The 13,995-nt window shown below is 41.1% G+C and overlaps 1 protein-coding gene across 8 annotated transcripts in view; it reads left to right on the top strand.

Moving 5' to 3' along the window:
• DAB1 (DAB adaptor protein 1) overlaps positions 1 to 13,995 on the top strand; it is a 474,713-nt gene that overhangs the window by 275,123 nt on the left and 185,595 nt on the right. The window lies entirely within an intron of this gene.

Genomic DNA, 13,995 nt, shown 5'->3' with positions numbered 1-13,995 from the left:
AAGTTTCTAGCGCTTAGAGTTGATGGAGGAAAACTTTAAAAATGTGAACTTGAAATAGTCAAAAACCTCTCTGGAAAACAGGAGATAAGTATAAATATAAACACTCGAATGCATTAATTGTTAATTCCATTATCTTAGATCATTCTCAGAAGGACTGAGAAAGGGTTGAAGGGAGCCAGGGAGAGCCCTCCCAGGAGGGCACCAGTGGGTGGGTGAGTGAGCTGCCCACCTGTGAGCTTACAGCCTCACTTGTAAGGAGGGCTGGACTGTGAGCAGGAGAGGAGTCTTCTCAGGGACCTGCCTTTTTTGGAAACTGGTGAGTGCTCCCAGGAGTAACTAGAAATTTGTCAGGGTGGGGGAGTGGAGGAGAGGATGGTTGCATTTAGTTTATCTGGAATTTGCTTGAGGGTAGGCTTTGGTAGGCAGGACCTCTTGCACAAGGTGGGGAAGATCCTCTTGGGTTTCTGACGCCCTAAGTGCTTTGGCCACCAAGGAACACAAGAGAGAGCAAGGGACACCGTCTTTAGCTCGTTTTGAACAAATACAGTTACATCTCCTTGTTTATCCATTTTTAATAGAAATGGCGCAGGCGGTGGACTCAAGGCAGGACACGTCAAATGGGGGCAGAGCCTCATGTGCAGTAGGGAGACAGGACACAAGGCACACGTGTCTCTTTACTGGTTGTGTTGAGCGGCTTTTTGACCTAGTAATTTCAGTTACGTTAAAATTCACTGTTGGTTCCCCTTGATCTGTATCAGAAAGTGAAATACTCATTCTTAGCTCCGGATTCATCTGTAGGGTTTAGGAGTTTGAGTACCTCATAGCCCAAAGTATTGTTGTCCAACTAATAAAAGTGTTACTTTACATTGCACCAGCGAAAAGTCAGAAGAAAACAGATCTCTATACTCCTGTCTATTCAAAGAGATAACGTGTAATTAATAAGAAGCGCTGTTGCCAATTGTCTCCTTTCTCTCTCACAATGGAAGCATGGGGCAAGGATCACACACAATCACCTTTCCTCATTTTATCTAATGAGGGTGAAATTCTACTGTCAGGCATATTTTCCAGTTTAAGTCGTGATGTACAGCAGATTGTTATGCATGATTATAAAGCCTAATAAATTTCTCACCATCTCATTTTTCCTGGCTGGTGGAAGTCAAGGATTAAATGCAGTCCTGATGGGTGCTAAGGTGAGGTGGAAGACTGCAGGCAAAGCTCACAGCACGGGGCTGCATTTCCCCCTTAAACTCTGTGTCAGCAGTATGTCACTTGGGTCAGCTAACGTAGTGGAGGCAGTATCTATTTCCCGTTTTCCCTACTGGTTTGGGAGCTTACAAGCCAGGAGCCTGTGGTCGATACACTGAGACTGGCTTGTCGGCCTGAGCCAGAGAGACTGGGACTTGCTAGTGCCACAGGAGTGGGAAATGAAGAGCTCGTGTAATGGTCGTTCAAGTGAATTTGGTTTGCTAAACGTAAGAGGAGGTTCTCTGGTCACTTTGTTCCATCGTTAGTTCTGATTTCACATAGGCAGTTGATAATCTGTTGAACGATATAATGTCTGTTTGGGTTATCTTGAGTACGCGGTATTGCCTTAGGCAGGGCCATGGTACTCTTCTAAAATTAATATGAAATGAATTCTGATCGCAAAATGGATGAATTAAGATTTGTGAGTGCTCTATTAGCTGGCTTCTCCTTGAGTGGTGTAATCCATACTGATGTTGGCTTTCATCATACAGAACAAAAGCTTTTGTAGTTTTCATATTCATTTTCTTACAGCAACAGTCTATCTGCGTTCGGTGCTCCACACTCCCTGTGACTACTTTTTTGCTCGTGAGAAGGCAGTGTGTGGTAGGAAATGTTTAACATAGTGATGATCAGAGGGTGAGCCTGGAAATATTAGAGAGACTATTCCATGATGAGGTTAGGAAGGGAAAATAGTAAGAAAAAAATATTGTGGTCTTTAGATAGCATTAACTATTTCAAAGGTACTTGAGAGGTTTTGGCTCCTTTTAACTTCTTGGAGTTGTGAAAATGCTAATTGAGTATTTCAGAGGGTGACTAATAAGTTTCTGGACTATAACATGTTGTTAAATTGCTTATCTTTGCTAAACATAGAAATCCATAATGCTAACAAGGGACAGACTACAGCTGCTATTTATTTCTACAAAGTTCTCAACATGGACAAGTGGCTTTCGCAGTACCTATGAGAAGACTGGCTTGGCTCGGCTCAGCGCCGTCAGATTGTTTCTCTCAAGGGAACTGTCGGTGAGACAGGCATTTTCCATTATTGCTTTCCTAGTGTTAAATTTGATTTGTTCTCTTACCTAGTTCTTGCTACAGAGACTAATCATGCCCTGATTTACTTCCCGGGTTTTTTTTGGTTACACAACCATTTGGAAAGAACACTCCGAATGATCTATTCAGCTTCAGACTGACACAACTCCGCTAAAAGGTTGGAGTCATTTAAACTGCTTTTTTATCTCCTTCTTCTCTCTCTCTTTCTCTTCAGGTTACTTAAAACATCAGCAAGAAAAATACTGCTGCACCAGTAATTACTGGAAATAGAAGTTCTATTTAAATAAATATATGCATCATACTAAGCATTGATTTTCAAGACAAATCCATTGTAGATGGAAAAATGAGGGGGCAAAATGGTACAGTGGCAGAACTGGGGTACAGCTGGGTGCAAAGACTGGGTTCTTTGGGTCAACAACTGAACTGGAAATGCAGTCGGAGGGAAAATTGTGGGAATGAAATGGAATCTGTGGATAAAATGTACTGTAATGTACTGAATCTGTAATAAAATGTACTATTCAGTACATCGGGGAAAAAACCATACGACTAACAAGTCAAACCACCCATATTTATGGCTAATACTGACATGCAGGAACTTGCTATTAGAATAATTTGAATGACCGCGGTGGAATAAGGTCACTCTTCCCATGACTTCCTTGATTCTTTGTAATTGTATGGTACATGTGATTTTCTGAAATATAATTCCTTATCCCTACATACAAATTTCTTAAAATTGTCCTCCCTTACCATTTTCTGTCTTTATTAGTTCATATCGGGTTCTGGTCACTTCAATTTTTTTCTGTACCAACACAGTGTTTTCTTGCGGAGACGTGTTTTCGCCCGAACCACATATTTTTGAAAGATCCTGCACGTCTGAGATTCCACCTAGTTAAAACCATGAGTGCTGCTGAAATTGTTAAAATACAAATTCACAAACATGGGTGTCCTAAATGCATTTTGCACAGCCTTTAGCATGGGTCTTTTTTGTTCTGAAGGGCACAGGATGGAACAGAGTAAGGTTTAAAGCAAATCATGAAATGGTAACATCATTAACAAAGGAAGCCTGTTAATTGATAGGTTTGAGAGAGAGTAGCTATTTTGGTTCACTGATCCCTATAGATTTATTGGCAAATGCAATCTAATCATTGCTTGCAGTGCAGTTCCAAAAGGAAAAAAAAAAGCAAAGCAGCTTTTCAGAGCTCAACTTTATTTTAATAGGTTAGACTGGTGCAAACCTGTGTGATAGTGTTTCAGATGAAAGGACTTAGATCTAACAAGTCTCCTTTCTGTCAAACTAGAAAGGACATGAACTATTATTTTTGACACAGAGGGGAAGTAATCAAATATTTAGGTCTTTTGTTTTCATTAACAAGAACAGGAGGATAAAAAAATAGATACCAGAATATTCCTTTTGATTTGCTTCAAGAGTAAGTGAGGCATAGCTATTCATTCTTCTTCATTTTCTTTAAAAGATGAAAATCAAGAGTAGTGCTGTCCTCCCAGAGTGTGCTCCAGTTTGTTACGGTAGGAGCATTTTCTCTGTCAGCTTAAAGTGTCCATACAGAGCACTTTGTCTCTCTCTGTCTCTCTTTTATTTATATGAATGGTTTTTCAGCAGAAATAAGTGCTTAAGTGCTAACTTTTTTTCCCTTGAAGATAAGATGAACTGCGTGTCAGTGTATACAGACAATGGATGAAAAACAAACAGAATTTGTTCCAGAGGTATTTTCATTTACACATTCTCAGAGCTTGATGTGAAAGTGCCTTTAAAAATGCTGTAGACACACTGGCTTTTGTACTCTAAATGAAGACTGAAATTCTTTGCTTTCCACGAGAGTCATTCAGTAGGGTGAAACTTAGCAGTTATACATTGATCCCTCTACAGGAGAGTGTTTTATAAAGATACCCTGATCCCCATCTTAGAGGTGGAGAAACAGAGAGAGACAGGCAAAGAGATTTTTGCAGGGCAACATACCAGAGGGCAATGGCAATTCCAGGAGCATACCCCAGGTCTCCTGAGTCACAAATGAGAGATGGTTAAACTCTTTACACAGCAGAATCTGGACTATAATGTAAGAATTTATTCAGGTACTGCTGGGACGCGTATTGCAATATGATAATCATTTGAATGGACAATTGTCCCACAGGATGTCACAGAATGATCCTAAAGTGTGGTTTGTCTGCTTGGCAAAGAAACTGTAAATGAACTCTTTTTTTTTTATTATTCCTTTTGTTTTGAAGACCTTTTTAACTGGAGAAATCATCCTTATGATGTCAGCAGGGAAAGATTATCCCAGTGCATTCTTTCTGAAGGTGAAAAAACATCGAAAATTGCCTTAAGAAAATTACATACTATGTCCTGTTAAAAAGCCATTAATGTCTAAGGCGTTGGGGAAAAAAAGGCATTGAAATTTCAAATATATTGGACAATTTTTTGCCTGGCATTTAAAGGAACGAGTGTATGCTAATTATTTTCTTACTCAGATTGGCTTTTGTTGGTTTGGTCCAATATTTCTTCATTGTGTGAAAATTAAGCATTGCAGCAACATAACACTTTTTTCTTTCTGCAAGATATCCTGGACAATTTCTCGTGAACAGAGAATTCAGTAGCTTACAAGTCATGTAATTAGAGGATTAAAATCTAAGTGTAAAAGGAATTCTGAGGCTCGGGTAACAGCTGGAATGAGCAGGTTTTCTTTGCAATGTCTGTAGGAGGTTGTCAGAATTAGGATCCATCTTACTAAAGAAAAGTGTAAATCCTGGAGCCAAGGATTTTTCCTTCTGCATGCTAGTGGAGAGGACCGCTTTGATTTAAATCTTGGTTATGTGAATGTTGCAGGGGAAGAAAGTTTCTAATAGATCCAAAGTGTATTTCATATATGGCTTTGTGATTTGTATCAACACTCTGACTTGCACTTGGAAGCAAATCGGATTCACTGCATTAAAAGACTGACCAGAACAGCCCATTATTGGTTAGGAAAAGCTGGACTATCTAGTAGCAGTTTTAAATCTACTATCCATGGGAAAGGGTGGGAGAAACCTTGGAATAAATGTATTTTAAATATCTGCCACTGATGTTATTTTCTGACAAGCTGACCTTCATGCTAAGAAATGATGGAAGATTGGTAGTCCTTTGCTTTCTCTCGGACTGAAACAAATAGCACCAAGATAGAGGTTGCTGCATTTGAAATGTATTTGACAACAAAGTTGATGAATAAATTATTTTATTTTAGTTCTGTACCCTGGCACCATGAAAAACATGCTTCCCTGTGTGAGGAGAAACAGCCTTTTGATAACTAGTAGCATGTAAGAATGAAGGATCAAATCTGCTGTTCCTCGGACTGGATTTACCAGGTTGCATCTTCTCTGTCCCTATTGACACTGGAGCAAGAAAACCTAACCAGCTGCCAGCAGTTCACTTCCATTGCTTTAAAAGCTACTGCTCCCAGCTGACATGCATTGACTGATTGTGTGTGTCCCTCTAGTCTTCTGCAAAGCTAAGTGAAACAGCTCAGCTTAACTGGCCACTGGGCTGAAGTCTGTTACGCTGCACATTGTGGTAGACGAGGAGCTTGAGTACCACTGCCTCTTCGATTGCTTCCCCTGGAGGAGGTAGTAACTTAAACTGCTCTAACTGTAGCTCATGCCTTTAGGCAGGTCTCTGTCTAGACCCATAATTGTTATGGACGTGATTCTAGTCTTCAAACCCTTCTCTGCATGAGCCGCAGTAACAGAAGATGCGTGAGAGTAATGATCTACTTGTGTACATAGCCAAATTCTTCCTTTAATTGTGTTAGTACAACCCATCTACTGAGTTCAGTAAATGCAGGGTGAGCTCTGCCCCAGCACATTTTGATATGGGCTGCTGATTAGGCCACAATACATATTTCGCTTTACCACCAATAGGACCTTAACCTCACTTAAAAAGAATAATGACAAAACAGCCCAATTATCTGTTCCCAGAGAAAAAGTCCATTACCGAGGGGGAACCAAAATTACCCTTTCTGTTCAAACAGCCCAGTTCTCTATTACATTTGCATTAAAAAAGGGTCTGAGATTAGGTTGCCTTTGTGTTAGGCACTGTACGATCATGTAACAAGAAATAGGTCCTGGCCCAAAGAGGTTACAGTGTAAATTAGACAGAAATGGAGAGAAAGGCAGTGGCTTTTTTTCCTTTCCTAAGGGCAAATGAGGCACAGAATGTGTTACACAGCAGAAGTGCACAGTTAACTGTGAATGAGCTAGAAAAGTCCAGATACACGTATTATACTGCCAAAAGGTGAGGCAAGTAGTGATCTGGTTATTTCACTTCTGGAATTGGGACTCTGGGACACTCGAGTGATGCGCAGACATAAGCACTCATTTGAAGCTTGCTTGGGTTTCTACGTGGAGGTAGTGTTTTAAAAAACATTAAAACAGATTGTGGCACCTGCAGTGTTTCTTCTGTCTCTGTCTCCCTTACTGGGAAGCACAGAGCCCCAAAACCTCGAGGCCCCTGGTCATGAGTTAGGTACCCGTGCATCGCTGTCCCTGCCGCAGAGGGAAGTATGTGCCGGGTAGGACCGCCAAGGCAGTGCACAGTGGGAATCCTGATTCCTGAGCAAACCAGCAAATGAGCTATTGGGAAACAAGAGCATTGAAGGTTAAAACATCTTAGTGTCAATAAATCAATATTTTTCCCTGAAAATCTGTTTTGTCAGAAATTTGCTGATGAGCGCTGCTAGAAGCCAAGCTCTGTCTCTGTTCATCAAGGGAAGTTCCTAAGGGGTAGGCAGTAAAGTGAAGGTAGGAAGAAGCCAAGGGTGACTTTGGCCTCCCAGCTGCGTCCTGCTCCCCCTGCCAGGGGTGCTCTCTGGGTCCCCTCATGTCAGGCAGTGGGCCCCAATGCAAAGCAGAGCTGCCTTCAGCTCCTGGTCTTGCCCTCTGCACCCCTGGTTTGCCTTCCGCTGAGTGGGTGAAGCTGAGAAATAGTAGTTTGTGCTAAAACAGCAGCACTGATTCTTTCTTTTTTCTTTCCCCACCCCCACCCCTTTTTTCTCCACTTTTCTCCCCTTTCTGCGTTCTGGCTGGATTTCCGTGCCTTACATCAGCTTTGTATTGCTGGGAGGATAATACAGCCCTGAAGTAATCCTTCATTTCAACACCTCCATATCTTTGTCTATAATTTGAGGTCATTTTTCTGACCTGCAAGAATGAATTCTGAATCTTTAGTGAATCTCACTTTTTACTTAAAATACAGTTGTTGGTCACATCTTTTCTTTTTGACTGTTGTCTTTTCCTCAGAAAATCCATGGGTAGAATCCTGACTTGTATGAATTTATTGGCAAACAGGCCAACAGCTCACCTCACATGTTTGGTAAGAGACCTTTCACAACTGCTACAGGAAGAACTGCCCTTAAACAAGAGCTCTGAAGAGTCTGGAGCACAGCCAAATGGGGAAACAAGGTTGTTGTTACTGGCATGATTTTAATCATGATAGACAATTAGCAAAGCTTAATTATATTGAGAAAGAAAATCAGAGCAAGTGGCAGTAATGAATTTTCCTAGTAAATCTCTTGTGCTTCAAAATAAAACTAGCTGGCCTATAAATACAATGAAATTAGAAGAGGTGTTTGCCCATACGGCTTAGCTCTGTGCTGCTTGGTCTGTGAGTGTGACTCTCCTACATGTCCCTTCTGAAATATCTTTTATGCAGTAATAATCCTAGGAACAGTATTGCATTTTAGCCATTTAGATGACATCCAGTGTCAATAAGTGGCAAGAGGTGGCTTTTTTTTTTTTTTCCTGTAGCTGAATTTGGTAGTATTAGACGTTAATAGGCTTATAGAACCGAGGATTTTTAAAATACTGCCGTTAGCTAAAATAAATATTATTTAGAACTTAGTAAGTGGGTTATTTTTTTAATATTGTGAGAGTCTTGAATATTTCCAGAGGAATTTCTGGCTAAAATAAAAATACTAAATTGAGTACTCGCAGCCTTAGAAGATTTCAGAGAGGATTTCTCATGTTTGTGTTTGTAGCCTATAGGTCTGATACATGGTGGAGAGTGAGAGCATCTGCCTTAAATCAAGAGTGCTATTTAAATCATTAAACCTTTTAATAGTGCCATAGTAATGGAGCTTATAAAACAAAGAAGCTTCTGGTGAAAGGAGAGAAACCCCTGTGAGTAGTTTTATGTTAGAAGTCTTTCAACGAAAGCTGTGCTCTATGGAGGTGTGAGCAGTTCTTTCTCTTACTTGTTTTAAAGCCGAGGAGACGAAAATGTATCTCACTGGCCAAAGACAGACAGGTAGGTCCCAGTTCCCATGAGTGGTGCTGTGAGCCCGGAGTGATCTTGAGGAATTCAAATCTCCTCATCTAGATTTGCATGATGGCAGATGACTGAGGACAGAGCTTGTCTCTGCTTGTTGCACTGCAGTATGAAAACTGGAGGCTTCTGGTCCAGCGATTTATTTGAGTCTGGGTAGCCTGAATGCATCTCATGTAAGGACCCATCTGTTCCATGGGTGGCAGTGCTGTGTTAAAGTTGTGAGCCGTAACAATTTGCTCCACTTGCACAAATGAGGGTTGCTGTTTTGCAAGTATTTACATATGTGCAGAACTGTGATTTCAGTGGGATTAATCGAAGGAGTGAAGTTCAGTGGGGTGCGTTCGCAGCATCTACGCCCCAAGCTCTCTCTTCTGCTCTCTCATTTGTGAATCGCAGTTCTCCTGACTGAAAGATGAGATGAGATGTCTGTCACTGCCATGCTAATTTGCAGTGCTCTGCATGCTCCTCGGCAGTTTGCAACACAGCTGGATGCATAGAAGAGGGTGTGCTGGTCCCAACTGGCATCCGGCATGAACACGCCTGAACTGGGATCACACTTTCCTGTGTTTTGGGAATTCTCTTCGTGTTGGTGTCCCCAGGGAGGGTACAGAGTGCTCAACTTGGTTGAAACCAGAGAAGAAGCAGGAAAGTGTGTATTTTTCTGGCAGTCGTGAGGATGTGCTGGGTTGCTTTACCGCTTCAAATTGGCTTTTCTGTTAAACTCAGATACGGATCTCCATGGCAAGTCACCTGCGATAAGGTCAGCACAAATTTAGATTGAGCTCAGATATTCAAATCTGAGAAATTTCACGTCTGGGGCTTTACTGTGGAACTCTTCTCAATTTGGCTTTTTCAGTCTCATCTCCAGACTATCTAAGCAGATGGGAGTGAGGGGCCGCTCATGCTGCCCTTCGTAACAGAGATCCTAATTTTGACTGGCAAGTCATATTTCCCCAAACAGAGGAGAAAACCTGAGAGAGAGTCTCTTTCCAAACCATTTCCAAAACCCAATTAACTCATTGGAATAATCTCTAACTATTCTTGTTAGACGCTCCAGAGCCTAAGCAAGGATACAGAGCAGGATTCTTGTTTTTGTGGAAAGGCTGCTGTGTGAGTAGTGACAAACAAGTTCTTGCCTGTGGAAAAATCTTTTACAACTGAAAGAAAAATGTTTTAGCATTTCAAATAGCTAATGCTCTGAGATCAAGTGAAGTTCTTTGCTTTAGGAAGTGAAATGAATCTGTTTGACGGGATATTTTATTAATCGGTTTTAAGTTTTAGCAGTTTAGTTTTACATTTCCATTAATATTGTAGTATCATAGGAATTTGAGATAATGTTATTGGGATTATTACATGCAAGTCACTAATAGCAGAGAAGATGTAAAAATTCATTACCATCATTGAATTTTAGAGCGAAGTTAAGTCAACCTAGTTATGTGTGATTTGTGCGTAGAACTATCTAAGCTGAAATAGCTCAAAGCCTTTCATCTGCATTTTGTTGTGTTACTGAGCCAGCGGGATTTCAGTTGTGACAGCGTTTGGACAGCTTCTGCTCTGTCTTACACCATGGTAAATCCTGTGGAGCTACCTCAGATCGAAAATGGACTGGAAGCTAATTTGTCATATGCAGTGTGTACAAATATTTTCCATCTGTAGTTAACAACACAGAGAAAATTAACAAAGTCGCATTTTTACTATTTGCTTAAGGCAAAATCATGCAATTAGTAGAGGGATAGGCTGATGTGCAAAAAGGGGCGGCTTGGGTTGCTATCTTTTTTGCAGTCCCCATTCAAGGGTCAAAGTTCTGGAACCAGAATTAATGCTGAAATGATGAAAGAAAGAAAGGGGAAAATATGTATACAGCTCTGTACATCATCCTTAGCTGGACTGTTACAGCTTCATTGACTTCTGTGAAGCTATGTCACTATTTCACCAGCTGAACAATTACACATCAGGGTGTACTAAAAGCACACAAATATCTGGGATAGCACCTAATAAAGTCATCATTTGCTCTGCTTGCTGAATTTAGTCCCTCTGAATTAAGTTATTGCATGGGCACCAATTCTCCTCCTTTCTATTAAGTTTCCTTACTGATATAAAGCTGGATTATAAAATTGCAAAGAAAACATTTACTCACTGGGAAGTGTGCGCCCTGGTCCAGCCATTGTGCAAGTGGTGAAGTGGATTTTTCCTCTATAGCTCCAACAATATGAGCAATTGAAAGCAAGATCTTTATATATGCTGTCTTTTGACTGCTAGACTAATGTATCTGTGGTGAGTGTCTGCCTCCAGCTGACTTTGGGGAGTGGGAAAAATTTTCATGCAAGAGTATGGCTTTTGAAAATGAGGTGAAGGGCGGGGGGGAGGTTTTGTTTGTTTGTTTTTGTAATAAGTAACCTAAAGTATTTGTGACCTTTTCTTTGTAGATTCTAGTCCCTTGTGCTTTGGACTACACACTTAAGAGCTAGTCACTGATTTTGAATGCCTAAATCAAGCTTTTTATTAGCTTCTTTTCTACGAAATGGGATAACACGTTCTCTTCTATGGAGGTTAATAAACACTTGTGGAAAGCTTGTATTCCATAATGCTGAGTGCCTGGAACAGTCTATAAAGAAATGAGTAATCTCTCTCTTCAGAGACGGTCTTGAATGGCGTACAGTAGATACAGTGTGGGATTACACAGTGGCCGGGCAGATGAAGTATTCTTGCATAGCTGCTTGCTGTATGAGCAACCCTCATGGCCTCTCATTGTGTAACCAGCTTGCAACCAAGAAATGAAAAGCTGTGTCGAGCAGCCACACAGAACAGGGCTGAATTGAAAATGTGTTGGAAAGATGTTCCCGAAGGTCTCGGTTATAATGCAGTGTGAGAGCTGCAGCTCTGGGTCTGGCCTGAACCTGTATTTCCCTTCTCTCTTTTGGCTCCTCTGTGGACAAGAGACTATTTCAGGTTTTCGCATGAGGTTTTGTTTCCTTTTCCTAGTTGCTGTGTGGAAGACCAAAGAGCAAGGGAGTGCATGCAGGTGTTTACTAACCTGGATTTACGGAAGTGCACATAGGAGGAAAAAAACCTGTACTGCTTACATATGTTTAAATTAACGCAGATTTCTGTAGTAGAACCAAATGGAAGAAGTGAGTGATCAAATGTGGAGCTGTGCCAGCAGATCGGCATGGATAGCACCTCTGGTGACAGAGGAAGGAGTAACATGGGTGCAGCAACATAACTCTGCTTCTCTTGGAATCATGTCGTCAAGGCAAAGGTGACAGAAGTGTTTCTACAAGTTTATAATAGTAGATTGTGTGCAAAGCATTACTCCAGTCTGCGTTGAGAGGTCTTATTTTCAACAAACCTTTCATTTTGGGGCAGAAGGCAGACTTCTGCTTGTATCTGTAGTAGTTAAGGAAATGAATGCAAAAGCATCCTTGCATTTAAAGGAAGATCAGTGGTGGGTGAAAGCAATGGAACATTTATTCTTTTATGCTGTTTTTGTCAATGGCTAGTAACTCTAATTCAGATAGAAGAAACTTACTGTGAAATACTATACCTGTGTCAGACTCCTGTCAGCTTATGGTTAGCACCTTAGGTTTTCCATTTTTAGGAAAGAAAAGAACCATAGCAAACCTAAGAACAGTAGCAAATCTGTATTATCCTACTATGCTTTAATGTTTAGCAAGGGCTGGGGAAAAGGGTTCCATGGGTTAATTATGCATTGCACAAAAAGGGAATTTCCTTTTAACAGTTTTTTTTTTTCTGAATTCCACAGAACTTATTAAATAAATGGCTATATGCCTGCATTGTACCATTCATTTCCTGCCCTCTCGTTTCCTCTCTAAACTAAACAGGCTCAGTAATATAAGCTCAACCTTTTGAGAGCACTCTTTGTGCCACTAACCACATAAAACAAGCATATGCTCTCCAGGAGTCACAGGGCAGAGATGCCACTAAGTATTATCACCTCCTCAGAACCATTTTGGGTTAGAGCGCACCTCTGGATGGCTTGTGCTGGCTCGTGTCAGTGCCTGCCCGGGCGTCTGGTCACTGTGTCCCTCTGCATGATGTAGACGTGCCTTTCACCCACCTCTATGGATGCGTTTCCCCATTGTGCTGCTTCTGGTCTGTCAAAATAAACCTGAGTTCATACAAACTGTAACTGGGTTCACCCACAGCGGGTGGTGTGGGCATTACTCACGTGGGTCACAGCTCCTGGCGGGACGTGCCTGCCAGATCAGTCCTGCAAGCTGTAAAACTGGACAACTTATTTTTAGCATGTTCCCAGCCTAACTTATCAGTAAAGCACTTTGAGGTAATGACTTCAGCACATTTGATGATGGTTCATTTTGAAAGATGTCATTTTAAGAATTTCTGGAAGTTTCAGAACTGCCCTGTGGGAGATCTGTTCCATGCCAAAATGTCATTTCAGATTCTAAACTACATACTCCCTCATACTTTCACTTTATAAATGTTTCACAGCACCTGCATTTTTTATCATTGCACTTTTATGTGACCTATGAGTTCCTTGTAGCTAACCTACAAGGCCTGTCTGAGGGAAGTACGTAATATATTTTTTTAAATTGGCTTTTTCCTCTGTCAGAAGGTAAAGCCACCACCCAATTACTTCTTCCTTGTGCATAGATATTTGTATTAATATTTTAACAAATGCAATGTTTATAGTGTCACTCATAGGTCTGTATTAAAATTAAAACAAATGTGTGCTGGAAAGTGAACGCTTAGTTTCGTTTCTAATAGTTGTTAGAATCAGGCCTTATTTCTTCAGTAGTAGATCAATCTCCTGATATTTTCTGCAAGTCATCAAACTTCATTCTCGGGCTGTAATTACGTGTGAAACCCTGCCTGATCGCTTTGCTGGCAACACTACCACTCAGTGCGCAAAGCTAACATAAAAATAACCTGAGATAATATTTGCATTGCTATCCTGCGTACAATGAGCAGCACTGAAACGTTAATGGTGTTTCCCTTCAATGAGCTGTCATTAAGGGGAAGGATAGTGAATACTTGAAAGTTCCTACAAAGGCTGGTAGCATGGGGAGGTAAGCATTAAGTGCAGACATGCAGCTCTAAAAATGGAAATGTTTATTAATAACAACACAAAAAGAGGTGAATAGCATGTGTAATGCCCAAGAATCAGAAGCTCTTTTCTATTCACAGCCCTTTGAAAGCCTGTGAGATGGCGGTGCGGATGGGGAGAAGCACCCCTGGGGAAGCCGGGTGGGCGTGTAACAGGGAGCAGGGGTTTTAACCTGTCCTCCTACAGCCCTTGTGGAGGGGGACTCAGCCACAGGGCTGCAGATTTGTTCTGTTGCTTTTGATCTCTTCTGTTTAAAGCACTTCCACTTTGTAAGAATAAATATTCATCGAGCTAAAGGGGAGGG

The sequence above is a fragment of the Harpia harpyja genome, chromosome 11 (genome assembly GCF_026419915.1).
Source record: "Harpia harpyja isolate bHarHar1 chromosome 11, bHarHar1 primary haplotype, whole genome shotgun sequence".
Classification (NCBI taxonomy): Eukaryota; Metazoa; Chordata; class Aves; order Accipitriformes; family Accipitridae; genus Harpia; species Harpia harpyja.
The sequence above is the reverse complement of the archived record's forward strand: the minus strand, read 5'-3'. Positions and strand labels throughout refer to the sequence as shown.